The following is a 12,976-nucleotide window of genomic DNA, read 5'->3' on the forward strand; positions in this document are numbered from 1 at the left end:
GAATAATTTGATATTGTATTTGGAACTTTATGAATATTGTATTGGTTTTGGATTCCATTGTATTTCTTTAAGTAATTTTGACTTTTTAAAGCAGATAATAATTTGGTTGGGTTCACACTGGAAACTCAGTCTCTTGGATGGTAGGAAGCTCAAATCTCACTCAGTCCTTTTGTTCTTATTTAGGTTTCTTGAGAACTGCCTACCACATGCCTGGTTCAGAGATTTAGGCACAAATTATGCACAAATTTCAGATTCCCCCTCTGTGGCTCTCTTCTCTATAGGATTCCCTCCTTCCTTCCCAGTGGCTGTGGTTTCTCTGAACTCTGTGGATTGCTTCTTCAAAACAAATAGGCTGTGGGTTTTCTTTAGGAATTTTAGCCATGCCAATTCATACTGACTCCAGTCTAAAAGCCATAAAATTGGGAAACTCTATTTCACCATATCCTTCTTCAAAGTCTCACTTTCCATCCAGGATCTTTCTGCTTTTCCTCACTGTCCAGATTATTCAGATAGTCGCTTTTTAATATTTTGTCCAGAATTTATAGTTGCTATCTGCATAAGGTTCTGTCTAGTAGGAGCTTATACAGATATACCAAAGCAGAGCTATCGTGTCTTTTAAAAGAAGCCTTCCACAAGTTCTACACCAAGTTTAGATTATACTTCATTTATTAGGACTTTGTCACATGCCTACCAACAGCTAGGGAGATGTGGAAATGTAGCCACAGTTCTGTGTGTCAAAGCAGATATTACTGAGTTCTTCTTCCTAAGGAAAAGGGACAAATAATGTTGGAAAAGAACAGTGCCTGTAACCCACAGAGAGAAAGGGAATGGGATGTAATTCTCCTTGTTTAGCAGTTATAACCTTGAAGCTTAACAATTAAGTGTGACTTACTTCTTCTGAGTCATGATCATTGACTGTCCTGAAGCCCCAAGCCAAGAACCAGCCTCTGAACTAAGAAGAGGAAAGAGCTTGGGCAGGGCACTAAGCTGAGCCCTGAGCCGGGAGATGTGTGTCTCACTTCTCTGTTGAGCTCTGTCCCTGTGGTGGTGATCGGTGAACCAGAGAGCACAGTAGTAAAATGCTTCATCTTCAGGCTGGGTTCCTGTGATGGTGAGGCAGCCTTGACTCCAAGGAGGGCGCCAGAGAATCACCTGGGGACACTTGAGTCTCTAGGAGTGTTGTCACCAGTCAGACCTTGGGGAACCTGGTTTGGATCCAGTCTGCATAGTCACTGGTGGTGACAGCCCCAGCACTGGAGCCACAGGTGAGTTGACTGTCCCTCCAGGAGTTGTGGTCAATGAAGTCTCCTGAATCACCTCAGCCTGGGAAGTGAATCCTACAAGCGGTGATAGAGACAGAGATATCATGGAACAGTCATGGACGACGACAGCACAGGAAATGCCTCCACAGTTCTCTTCTGTCAAAGCTCCGAGAGCCTCTCTGACCTGTGCAGTGAGTCAGGAGGGTGAGGAGAAAAGTCCAGGCCATGGTGTAGACACCCCCAAAGAGCTGTTTCTTCTGGAACCCTTACAGCTCTCTGGCCTGCCAGGAGTTATTGGTCCCTAAACCCTACAGAAGAAATTATGTATGCAAATAATCTCCCCAGGCCAGAACATTTAGTTACTTGAAAAGGAAACTGCTATTGTGATATCCAACAACAGTAACTGCAGGCCAGGTGCACAGCTGCTCAGGGCCTCTGGATCTGGGCATTATTTCCCTGGTGACCTTGTGTGATTTTCTTTTTAAATTGTATATATTTAAAGTGTGTGACATGGTGATTTGGTATACATATACATAGTGAAAAGATTACTAAAGTCAAGTTATTAACATATCATCTCCTCACATAGTTACCATTTTTTTGTGATGAGAGCCCCCGAAATCTACTTTTTTGGCAAATTTCCAGTAATTATTATTACAATAATACAGTATTATTAACTATAGTCATTATGTTGTACATTAGATCTTTAGACTTAGTCTTCCTATGTAACTTCAACTTCGTACCCTTTCACCCTCATTTCCTCATTCCCTCTACTTCTCCACCTCTGGTAACCACCATTCTACTCTCTGCTTCTATGTATTCAACTTATGTAAGATTCCAAACATAAAGGAGATCACGCAATTTTTTCCTTTCTGTGTCTGGCTTATTTCACTTAGCATCACAAACATAGAAGATAAGTGTTGGTGAGAATGTGGAGAAAATGGAACCCTTGTACACTATTGGTGGGAATGTAATTAGTACAGCCATTATGGAAAACAGTATGCAGCGTCCTCAAAAACTAAAAATAGAACTGCTGTATGATCCAGCTATCCCTTTTCTGGGTATATACCCAAAGGAAATGAAATCAGTATCTTGAATAGATATCTGCACTCCCATGTTTATTGCAGCATTATTCACAAAAGCCAAGATATGGAAACAACCTAAGTACCCATTGACAGATGAATGGATAAAGAAATTGTGGTATACATATACAACAATATATTGTTCAGCCTTAAAAAAATGAGATCCTGCCATTTGCAACAACATGGATGATTATTTTTTTTATTGTGGTAAAATACACACAAAATTTAATATATAATTTTAATGATTTTATAATGTACAATTCAGGGGAATTTTTACATTTGCCATATTGTGCAGTCATCACCACTCTCTAGATACAAAACATTTTTATCACCCCAAAAAGAAACCTATATCCTTTAAGCAGTCGTTCACTGTTTACCTTTTCTCCCAACCCCCAGCAACCACTAATCTGTTTTTGTCTCTATAAATTGGCCTATTCTGGATCTTTAATTTAAATGGAATCATACAATATGCTACCTTTTGTATCTGACATCCTTCACTTAGTATAATGTTTTCAAGGTCCATCCATTTTGTAGTGTGTATCTGTACTTCATTGTTTTTTATGTTTGAATAGTATTTCATTTTCATTTGATGGATATGCTACATTTTGTTTATCCATTCATAAGTTATGGACATTTGGGTTGTTTCCATCTTTTGGCTATTGTGAATAGTGCTTCTAGAAACATTTGTGTACAAGTTTCTATTCAAATACTTGTTTTCAATTCTTTTGGATATATTTAGGAGTGCAATTCCTGGGTCATATAATACCTCTATGTTTAACTTTTTGAGGAACTACCAAACTGTTTTCCACATCAGCTGTACCATTTTAAATTTCCACTAGCAATGCACGAAGGTTTCAATTTTTCCACACCCTTGCCAAACACTTCTTATTTTCCTTTTTTTAACAAAATTTATAGACATCCTGGTGGGTATGAAGTAGTATTTCATTTTGATTTGCATTTGCATTTCCCTGGTGAACAATGACACAGCATCTTTTCATGTGTTTCTTGTCCATTTGTTTGACTTTGGATAAATATTTGTTCAAGTCCTTTGACCATTTTTTAGTTGAGTTATTTGTTCTTTTGTTGTTGAGTTGTAAGAGTTCTTTATGTATTCTGAATTCTAGACCTTTATCAGATTATGTGATTTGCACATATTTTCTCCCATTTTGTGACTGTCTTATCACTCTTTTTATCGTGTCCTTTGATGCACAAACGTTTTACATTTCGATGAAGTCCACTTTAATTTTTTTTTCTTCTTTTTGTTATTGCTTATGCTTTTGGTATTATTTCGAACAAACCCAAGCCCAAAGTAAATATAGATACTCCATATGTTTTCTTCTAAGGGTTTTTTAAAAAATATATTTTTCTTGTATTTAGGTCTTTGATCCATTTTGAGTTAATTTTTGTATAAGGTGTGAGGTAAGAGTCCAGTTTCATTCTTTTGCATGTGGACATCCAGTTGTTTCAGCACCATTTGTTGAAGAGTCCATTTTTTTACATTGTATGTTCCTGTCAACTTTGTGGAAAATCAATTAACCAAAGATGTATGGGTTTATTTCTGGACTCTCAGTATCATTCGATTAATCTCTATGTTTATCCTTATGCCAGTGCCAAACTATTTTGATTACTATAGATTTGTAATAAGTTTTGAACTTAGAAAGTTTGAGAACTCCAATTTTGTTCTTTTTCAAGATTGTTTGGCTATTCAGGGTCCCTTTCAATTTCATATGGATTTAAATATCAGCTTTTGCATTTTTTGCAAAAAAGATGTTTGGGATTTTGATAGGCATTCCATTGAATCTGTAGATCACTTTGCGTAGTATTGCAATCTTAACTTTTTTATGTCTTTCAATCCATGATTAGGGGATGTCTTTCTGTTTCTTTAGGTTGTCTTTAGTTACTTTCAGCAATGCTTTTCAGTTTTCGGGGTACAAGTCTTGCACTTTATTGGTTAAATTTATTTCCTCAGTATTTTATCCCTTTTTATACTATTGTAAATGGAATTTTTTTCTTAATATTATTTTTTGATTACTTATTGCTAGTGTATAGAATTACAACTGATTTTTGCATGTTGATTTTGTATCCTGCAACTTTACTGAAATTGTTATTTGCTCTAATATTTTTTCATGGATTCTTTGGGATTTTCTATGTATAAGATCATGTCATCTGCAAATAAAGATAGTTTTACTTTTTCTTTTGGATGCCTGATTATTCTCTCCTCTTACAGACTGTCCCCAGTTCTCTTTTACCAACCTCCCAGATACCTTCTCATCCTCTTCCTTTTGTAAGCTTGGGCATGGTAAGAAAATTCACAGATTTGTACCCTTGGTGGCACTTTGATCCTATAGGAGAGGTCCCACAGTGATCTGCTTAAAACCTAAATGCTCATTCTTTTTATCATGGAATGAGCCATGCCACAGAACAAGGGCAGAAACTGTTTGCATCAGAAGCATTTCACCAATTGTGCTTCTTGACTGAATGTTATTAGTCCTCACACCTCAGGATGTCTTTAAGGTGCATTTTTTTTAACTTTTATTTATGCAATAGAATAAGTTTATATTAAAATATTATAGATATCATCATCAAAAATGGTGCCTTAAATTTTAACCCAAAGAGAATGAGATACATTGTTGCAGAAAATTTTTTTTGTGCATACATGACTTATTTACAAAAGGGGGTTTATTATATACACGCCATTCTGAGGTGTCCTTTTCTTACTTCACAATGTATATCATGGAATATCCTTCAATAATCTTATATATAGATCAAGTTAAAGGATGAAAAACAGACATTCATTTGGGACAGTTACAAAGAAAAACTGCAGGGTCTTGCTGAAGCACTGGGTTGAAAGCCATGAGGCCAGATCTGGGCAGAGTGGGGAAGAGTGCTGTGATATATGGGGTAACCGCCAGGGGAGTGGGATATGCAAGGCACTACCTTTAAGATGCCTGTTGGCCATCCCTGATGTTCCTTATGTTGGAAGGTCTTTCTCAAATTACTGCAGAGCATCTTATATCGTGGGGGCTCATTTTGGGGACAAGATTGGCTCTATCTTTACAAAAGTGGATTCTATTTCCCTACTCATAAAATGAGATTAAGAATAGGGCCTACCTTCAAGTGTTGTTATGAAAATGCAATAAGATGGTGCATATAAAAGTATTAGCATATCATATTAGCACATTATAAGTGCTCAATGCCAATGATTATTTTATAGTAGCATTAGAATTTAATATCCACTGATAATAAGATTCTAAGTATTTCTAACATATTTTTCTGAGCATCTCAAAATTACCTTTCGATTGTTCTGGTATTCTGTTTAGGATTATGTTCCAAATGTCTTTCTAATCCCAAATCATCTTAATTTGGACAAACAACTACTGAACACACACACACTCACACGCACACTCACACACACGCATATTCAGAGAGAGAATTGTTTCTATCACTGTTCTTGAGGATGCCTCAATGGTGTGAGTCACCACACGTTTCCTTGCTTCTCTAAACCCCAGGCTCCCATGAGACAGATTACTTTTGGTACAACAGGGAGACAGTCAGTGAGTGGGTTAGGAGCAGGGTACACATAACTAATTCTACAAAACAAATCAAAGAATTTCAGCACAGGGCCTAAGGGTCTTTGTGATGGTGTGGACTCCTCCAGCCATTTGAACAGCAGAGTCACCACTACCTGTGTAACCTGCCCTGGAAAGGAGGGAGCAGGGGAGGCAAAGGGGAAGGTGGATAAGACAGCCTGGGTGGAGACTGGACTCTCCTTCCCTCTCATAGACACAGAATCCTGTGTTTCCACTGCTCTCAAGCTTTTCAATTGACCTATATTGCCCCTGTCCCCAATGCTGGGGTAGCCTCAAGTGTCCTAGCCCATAATGACACCTCAGTAGCATCTTGCCTGTCCTGACATCAGCCTCACTCCCCTGCACCCCCAAACCAGGGGCTGCTCATGAAGTAGCTCTGGGGATTTTGAACCTGTGCTTTTATTAGATGCAAACAGCTCCTTCACTGTGTAAGTGCATCCCGTGTGCTCTAGAATGCTCTGCCTGGGACCCTCAGTGCTTTTACTCAATAGCAAGTGACAAGCTCTCTCTCACCATATGAAAGTGACATTCAAATGAATCTCAGGGAATAGGAGTGCAGGGGAGCGATGAGCCCAGTGAGTCCCAGGTGCTATCTGGATCAGAGAGCATTCCCGTGACAGCCTTTAACTAGACTGGGCGGCTGTTGTTAACGTTTCCATCACAGGGATGAGCTTGAGTTCTCAGCCCAACACTTTCTCCCATCTCGTCCTTCTCTGGCACTTTCCTTTTGTCTTAACTACAGTATCACTTGCTTGAGACAGCATTCTCTTATGCGCATGATGCCACTCTCTCTTAACTGGTCCCCCTGCCTTCACTCTGCCTCCTATCTCATCTTCTTTGGAGAAGCTGGGCTTTTTCAGCTAAAGCTGAAATCAAATTCTAAATCTTCCATGTTCAAAAAACTTTAACAGCTTCCTGTTGTCCACCCCTTTCTTGCCAATGTCACCTCTTGCCACACATCATAATATGCCTTCTTCTTATCAACTTGTTGACCCTTTCTCTCCTGTACAGTGTCAGCCCCATGAGCATGGGTACCCTGTCTGTTCGTGCTGCATCCTGAGCCCTAGACCTGAGCCTGGCACATAGAAGGTGTTCAGTAAATGTTAAGGACAGACAGAGCTCTGCATCAGCTGTTTTCCTGAGTCAGACCCAGCTGGCCTCTCCGTCTGTGCTCTGCTCTGGCTCATCACGGACTCTGTCCCCAGCGCAGGCTGCCTCTGGCATGAAGGAATTTCATTTGAGGCAGCTGACAAGGGCTCCCTTTGAGGGCCAATTTTGGGAGGATGAGGCTACATTCTCTAGGTTGCTGTCCTCGACCTGAGTCCTAAGCCCTTGTTAGAGGTGACACTAGCAAACATACAAACAAAAGGTAAACAGGCCCAGCTGTGCTGGCTGTGGGTGGCTGGTGCTGCAGGGAGGGTCACACTGTTGGGCAGCCTGGCATGATCATGTGTTACTTCCCTGCAGGCTGGAGCACTGTAGGAGCCTGTCTAGGGCCACACTGTAGTAATTAGTCTTGTCCTCAGGCTGGTACCCGGAAGTACTCAATAAGGCTGTGTTTCCAGACTGGTAGCGTGAGAATCAGGCTAAGACCCCTGCAGGCCAGTATTGCTTCGATAGACCAGAGGTTTGAGAACACTGTTTGGTCCTTATTTGCACCAGGACACAGTCCCAAGACCCACCTTGGTGCTGTTTTTAATGCAGGGGTGGTGACAGCCTCAGAATGTAGAGACTCCTGAGTCAGCACAGACTGCACCCAGGACCCTGAGAATCAGAAGAGAGACAGAGGGTGAATGAGGCAGGTCAGTGGAACAAGGGAACAAGGCAGAACCCCAGGCCCTCCCAGTCCCAGCTCCTGATGCCCAGTCTCTACCCACCTGCTCAGTGAGTGAGGAGGGTGAGGGGTCCAGGCAATGGTAGAGACACCCCAGAGCTCTGTTTACCAGCCCACACAGCTCAGGGCTAACAGCCCCCAGGCTCTTATTCCCTCCTCAACCCCTGGAGAGGCAGGGAATTCAATGCAAATATATCCTGCTACCCCTGGCTATGCCTCCTCACATAGGACACTGAGCTTGGCAGTTCATCTTGAGGTGGAGCTGGCTGGAGGTGGGGAGAGCATGGTCCATCCCTCTCCAGGGCCTCTGGGAGGACACAGATGCTGGGCCCCCAAGCACAAAACAGAGACTGTGAATGAGTTATCTCATTTCCCAGCTGAGAGCTCAGCCTTGAACCCCCTTTCCAGGCTGCTCAAGATGCAGGTTTCTCTCTCCCTACTTGATTTCTCATTAAGCACACAGGGAGAGTGGTGAGTGTTAGGGAGGATCAATTAGCATGTTTGTATGGTTCACTGGACTCACTGAGAAATGAGGGGAAACCCAGGAAGTAGAAGGAGATGTACTAGCTGAGGTGAAAAGAAGAGAATCAGCAGGCTTCAGGGTCTTCAGAACTAAAGGATTAGAGAGGCTCAGGGAAGAGGAAGGAAATGTATGTGTCAACTTCCAAGTAGTAAAGATCTGGAAAAATGTCAATGGCTTTCCGAATAATAAAGGCCTTTATAATTAACTGAACAGGGACGGGGAGAAAGCAGGTGGTACAAAAGGGAGAGAGAGAGCCCTGCCTTTAGAAGGGCAGTCTGAATCAGGCATGGAAGCCTCTGCACTTCAGAGAACACTGGAGAAACCAAGAGGGAGAGTGGGCAAGAACCGAGGGGAGTGCAGGCCAGAAGACGTCTTTCTGTCTGTTTGTTTGCCTTTGTTTTTATTCTTAAAGAAAGAGGAGCCTCTCCCAGCTTTGCAGCTGTCCTCCCTGGAGGGCCCCAGGCATGGAGTACGGGAGTTTTTCTAATGTAAACTCATTAATTCTTTATGTCAGAGATTTCTCTTAGGTTCTTGTCTACCGATGATTCTCCTTCTTATTTATACTCTTCTTATGGATTTACTATTATTAAAACATACATATGGGTGGCGGGGAGCTTTTAGACATGTAGAATCTCCGCCCTCACTCCAGATCCACTGAATCAGAATCCACAATTTACAAGATTCCCAGATGATTCGTGGGCACATCAAAGTCTGAGAGACACTGGTCTCTCAGACGCATGATCAAGAACACTGTTGTGGTTTTGGATGTGGACTGTCCCACGTGTCTCAATCTGTTCTGCTGGCAACTAACACGTGCAGCAATTAACTTCCTGTTTTTCTATTTTGTGCATCCTAAAGTCAGGAATAATGTGCTTGAGCCTTCCCGTTAAACGTGGCAGGCAAACCCCCCTGCCCCTGCCTCCTCACCTCAGAAAATCCACAGAAATGACCAGGAGTATTTTATTAACAAGATTAATTACATAACATCACTTCTTCATTTGACTAGTAAACATTTGTAAACCTAAGTGCTATAAAATTGCATTAGTACCCAAATCAAAACGATATTAAGCAATCATTCAAATATTTGTATACATTTTAATAAATATTATTCTTTTATGATAAGAGTAGTATATAAAATGCAGATATATGAGCACAAGGTTTGATCACAATTGTGGAAATATTGAGAACAAAATGAAAGACTGCATTCAAATTCAGAAATATGATTATATTGATTGATTATAGTTATATTGATAAAAGTTTGACGTAAAGAATCTTTTCAAAGAACTTGGTGATTTTTAATACCTTTTGCTTTATACAATGCATATGTGTTTCATTAAATGCAACTCAATAGAATAAATTTTAGTAATATACTAATGTAGTGTTTCTTCTCTTTGCATTTAGCCAGCAAAGTACATCATAGAGGATGCCCCTTTCTGGAGGAAATGTGTTTGACCTTAGCCCTTAGATCTGATCCAGCTGTTACTGTTCCTTCTGGATTATGAAATAATTGGATTTTGCTTTTCCTGAACCAGTTCCCCCCCAGATCACCCATGTATTTCCTCCACTTTAGTGCTCAAGCGGGTATGGGAATCAATTCAGACCCTTCCCTTCACCTTTCAGTAGATGGTCTACATCTAGGCTGTTTGAGAGCTGGTGTGTCTGATCATGTGATCCCCCTATCACAAGAGCCAGGGAAGGTTTATGTCTTGGTTCCCCATCAGGGTCTATCAGTGTGCTGAACACCACTGTATACCAGCCAGCAGTAGCACTCAGCCTTATCTTCCAACTGGGCTCCTGAGAGGGTCAGGGCAGCTTTGCCCTCAAATAGTGAGCCGGAGAACTGGGAGGGGGTCCATGAGTGTCTGCTGTTTGTGTTATAAATCAATGTACTGAAGGCTTGGACAGATTTCTTCTGCCACCAGCAAGGATAGTGACCATTGGTGACCTCTCCAGTGCTAGAGCAACAGGTAAGAATGACTGTCGTTCCTGGGGAAACAGTGAGTGAGGGCTCCTCCTGAGTCACCACAGCTTGAGAATTGGACCCTGAAACCCAAAACATACACATCTAAGGAATAAGGAAAAAAGCAGAGGGATCCCTCCAAAGGCTGATATTTGACATCTATATTAACCTGGGGAATGAGTGAGGAGAAGGAGGAGGAGAGGAGTCCAGGCCGTGGTGCAGAAGTTAGAAGAACTCTCTGCTCCAGAGCTGGGGCTGGACTCTCTGATGGCTTTTTATCTCCTACTGAGCTTGTAGTGTGAAGGGGGTGTGTTTGAGTGTTGCATTGTGCAAATCTGAGCCCTTGGCCACCCCTTTCCACTACTCAGCCCTGACAGTGGCTACACTGTTGGACGGTAGGCCAGGGGTGGTTGTGTGCTGTGGATTTACTCCATGGGAGGAAGGAGTTGCTCAAGACTTTACACGGGCCAGTGAGCAACTATTCAGGGGCCATTAAATTTGAACCACTTGAGTATCCTCAAGTCCTATGAGAAGATCCACAGTGCCCTTTGGTGGCCTTCTTGGGCTAAGGGTGTGTTATCTCTCATTCATTGAACAAATAACTATTAATTTATCTTTTTGACATCACAAATGTATTTCCCAGGCCAAACTACATTCATTACTAGTCTCTTCTTTGCTCATTCCTGTTTTTACTTCTCTCTCTAGTTGCTGAAATCCCACCCCACTGTCTGTAATTTAATTTTAGTGATACATGGTCTTAATTTCTTATCTGAGCGTTTTGAATGACTAGAAGAATTGTTTCATGACCAACTCACTCTATTGAAGTTATTTATTTTGAATCTCACATTGAATAAACAGCTGGACTAAGTCAGAATTATTTTAACAATTTATTTTTGAGAATTTAAAAAAGAAAAGGACCCAAAACTCAGGGTTAAATGTTTTTCTGCCAATTCAGTGAAGACTAAAGTCAGCCATGAGAGTGGTCTACTGAGTCTACATGACCAAGCCCCTCAAAACTGAGGATACCAAGCTTGGGCGAGCTTTCCTGTTTGGCAGTGTTCCATGCATAGTATCACACCCTGGTGCCAAGAGAAGTTAGCGTTGTCTGTGACTCCACTGGGAGAAGATAACTGGAAGCTTGCTCTTGGAATTCTCCTGGACCTGCCCATGTGCCTCTTCCTTTGACTGATTTTAATCTGTAGCCTTTGCTGTATTAAACCATATCTATGAGCATAAGAGCTTTCAGTGAGTTATGTGAATTCCTCACTGGGAATTATCAAAACTTCAGGGATTTTTGGGACCCCCGAACTTGCAATTGTTATCAGAATTGAGGGTGTTGTTGGATACCCTCAGATTTTGTAGGGTCCAAACTCACATTTGTTTGTTTTATCACATAGATGACATCATTCTGAGTCACCTGTAATGAGGCAACTCCAGATCTCTTGGCCTGTTAGGATGCCACAGGGCCAGCATAAAAGGAAGGGTATCCTGGATACTCAGGCACACCTTCCTCATCCTGTATTCTTCCACTGCTCTTGGAAGTAGAGAAACTGGATCAAATATAAATCTTCCTCCTTTTCTTATAATGGTAAAATATTCATAACATAAAATTTACTCTCTTAACCATTTTTAAATACACAGTTCAGTGGCATAAGGTAAATTTACATTGTTGCACAGCCATCACTATCACCTATCTCCAGAATCTTTTCATCTTTCCAAACTGAAACTCCATATCCATTAAACAGTAACTGCCCATTCTCCCCTCCCCCAAAATTTGGAAAACATGATTCTACTTTCTGTGTTTATGAAATTGACTGCTCTGGGTATCTCTTTTAGGAGAATCATACAATATTTGTCCTTTGTGACTATCTTATTTCACTTAGAAGAATGTCTTCAAGGTTCATCCACATTGTAGCATGTGTCAGAATTTACTATTTTTTAAGGCAGAATAATATTCCATTGTTTGTGTATACTACATTTTGTTTATCCATCCATCTGTTGATGGACATGTGGATTCTTTCTAACTTTTAGCTATTGTGAATAATGGTATGAGCGTGCTTGTACAAATATCTCTTGGAGAGCTTGCTTTCAGTTCTTTTGGGCACTTGGAGGTGAAATTTCTGGATCATATAGTAATTTTGTGTTTGACTTTTTGAGAAACAGCCACAGTGTCTTCCACAGTGGCTACCCCATTTTATGTTCCTTCTGGCAATGCACAAGAGTCCCATTTTCTGCACATCTTTGTCAAGACTTGTTATTTTCTGCTCTTCTAGTAATACCATCCTAATGGTTGTAAAGAGGCATCTCATTGTGGTCTTGATTTACATTTCCCTAATGATTTGTGTTGAGCATCACATCACATGCTTATTGACCATTTGTGTATCTTCTTTGAAGAAATGTCTATTCAAGTCTTTGCTCATGTTTGATTTAGATTTTTGTAGAGAAGTCCAGGCCATGATGCAGATGTTCCCAAGGACCCCCTGACTCCACAGCTGGTGCTGGACTCTCTAGTGACTCTGTTATCTTCTTACATTCCTGAGGGATATTTGTTAATGTGGATCTGTATGCAAATCTAATCTTTTACCAGTCATCAAACCCATACCCAATCCTGAATTTTCAGCTGCAAAAGAAGCTCCACTGCCTAGAGTTGTTGTGGAGTTTGCCCCAAGAGATGAAGCCACTGCTTTAACTTCTCACAGTCCAATGACAAAGGTCTCATGGCCAGGGA

The sequence above is a fragment of the Equus quagga genome, chromosome 15 (assembly GCF_021613505.1).
Source record: "Equus quagga isolate Etosha38 chromosome 15, UCLA_HA_Equagga_1.0, whole genome shotgun sequence".
Taxonomy (NCBI): Eukaryota; Metazoa; Chordata; class Mammalia; order Perissodactyla; family Equidae; genus Equus; species Equus quagga.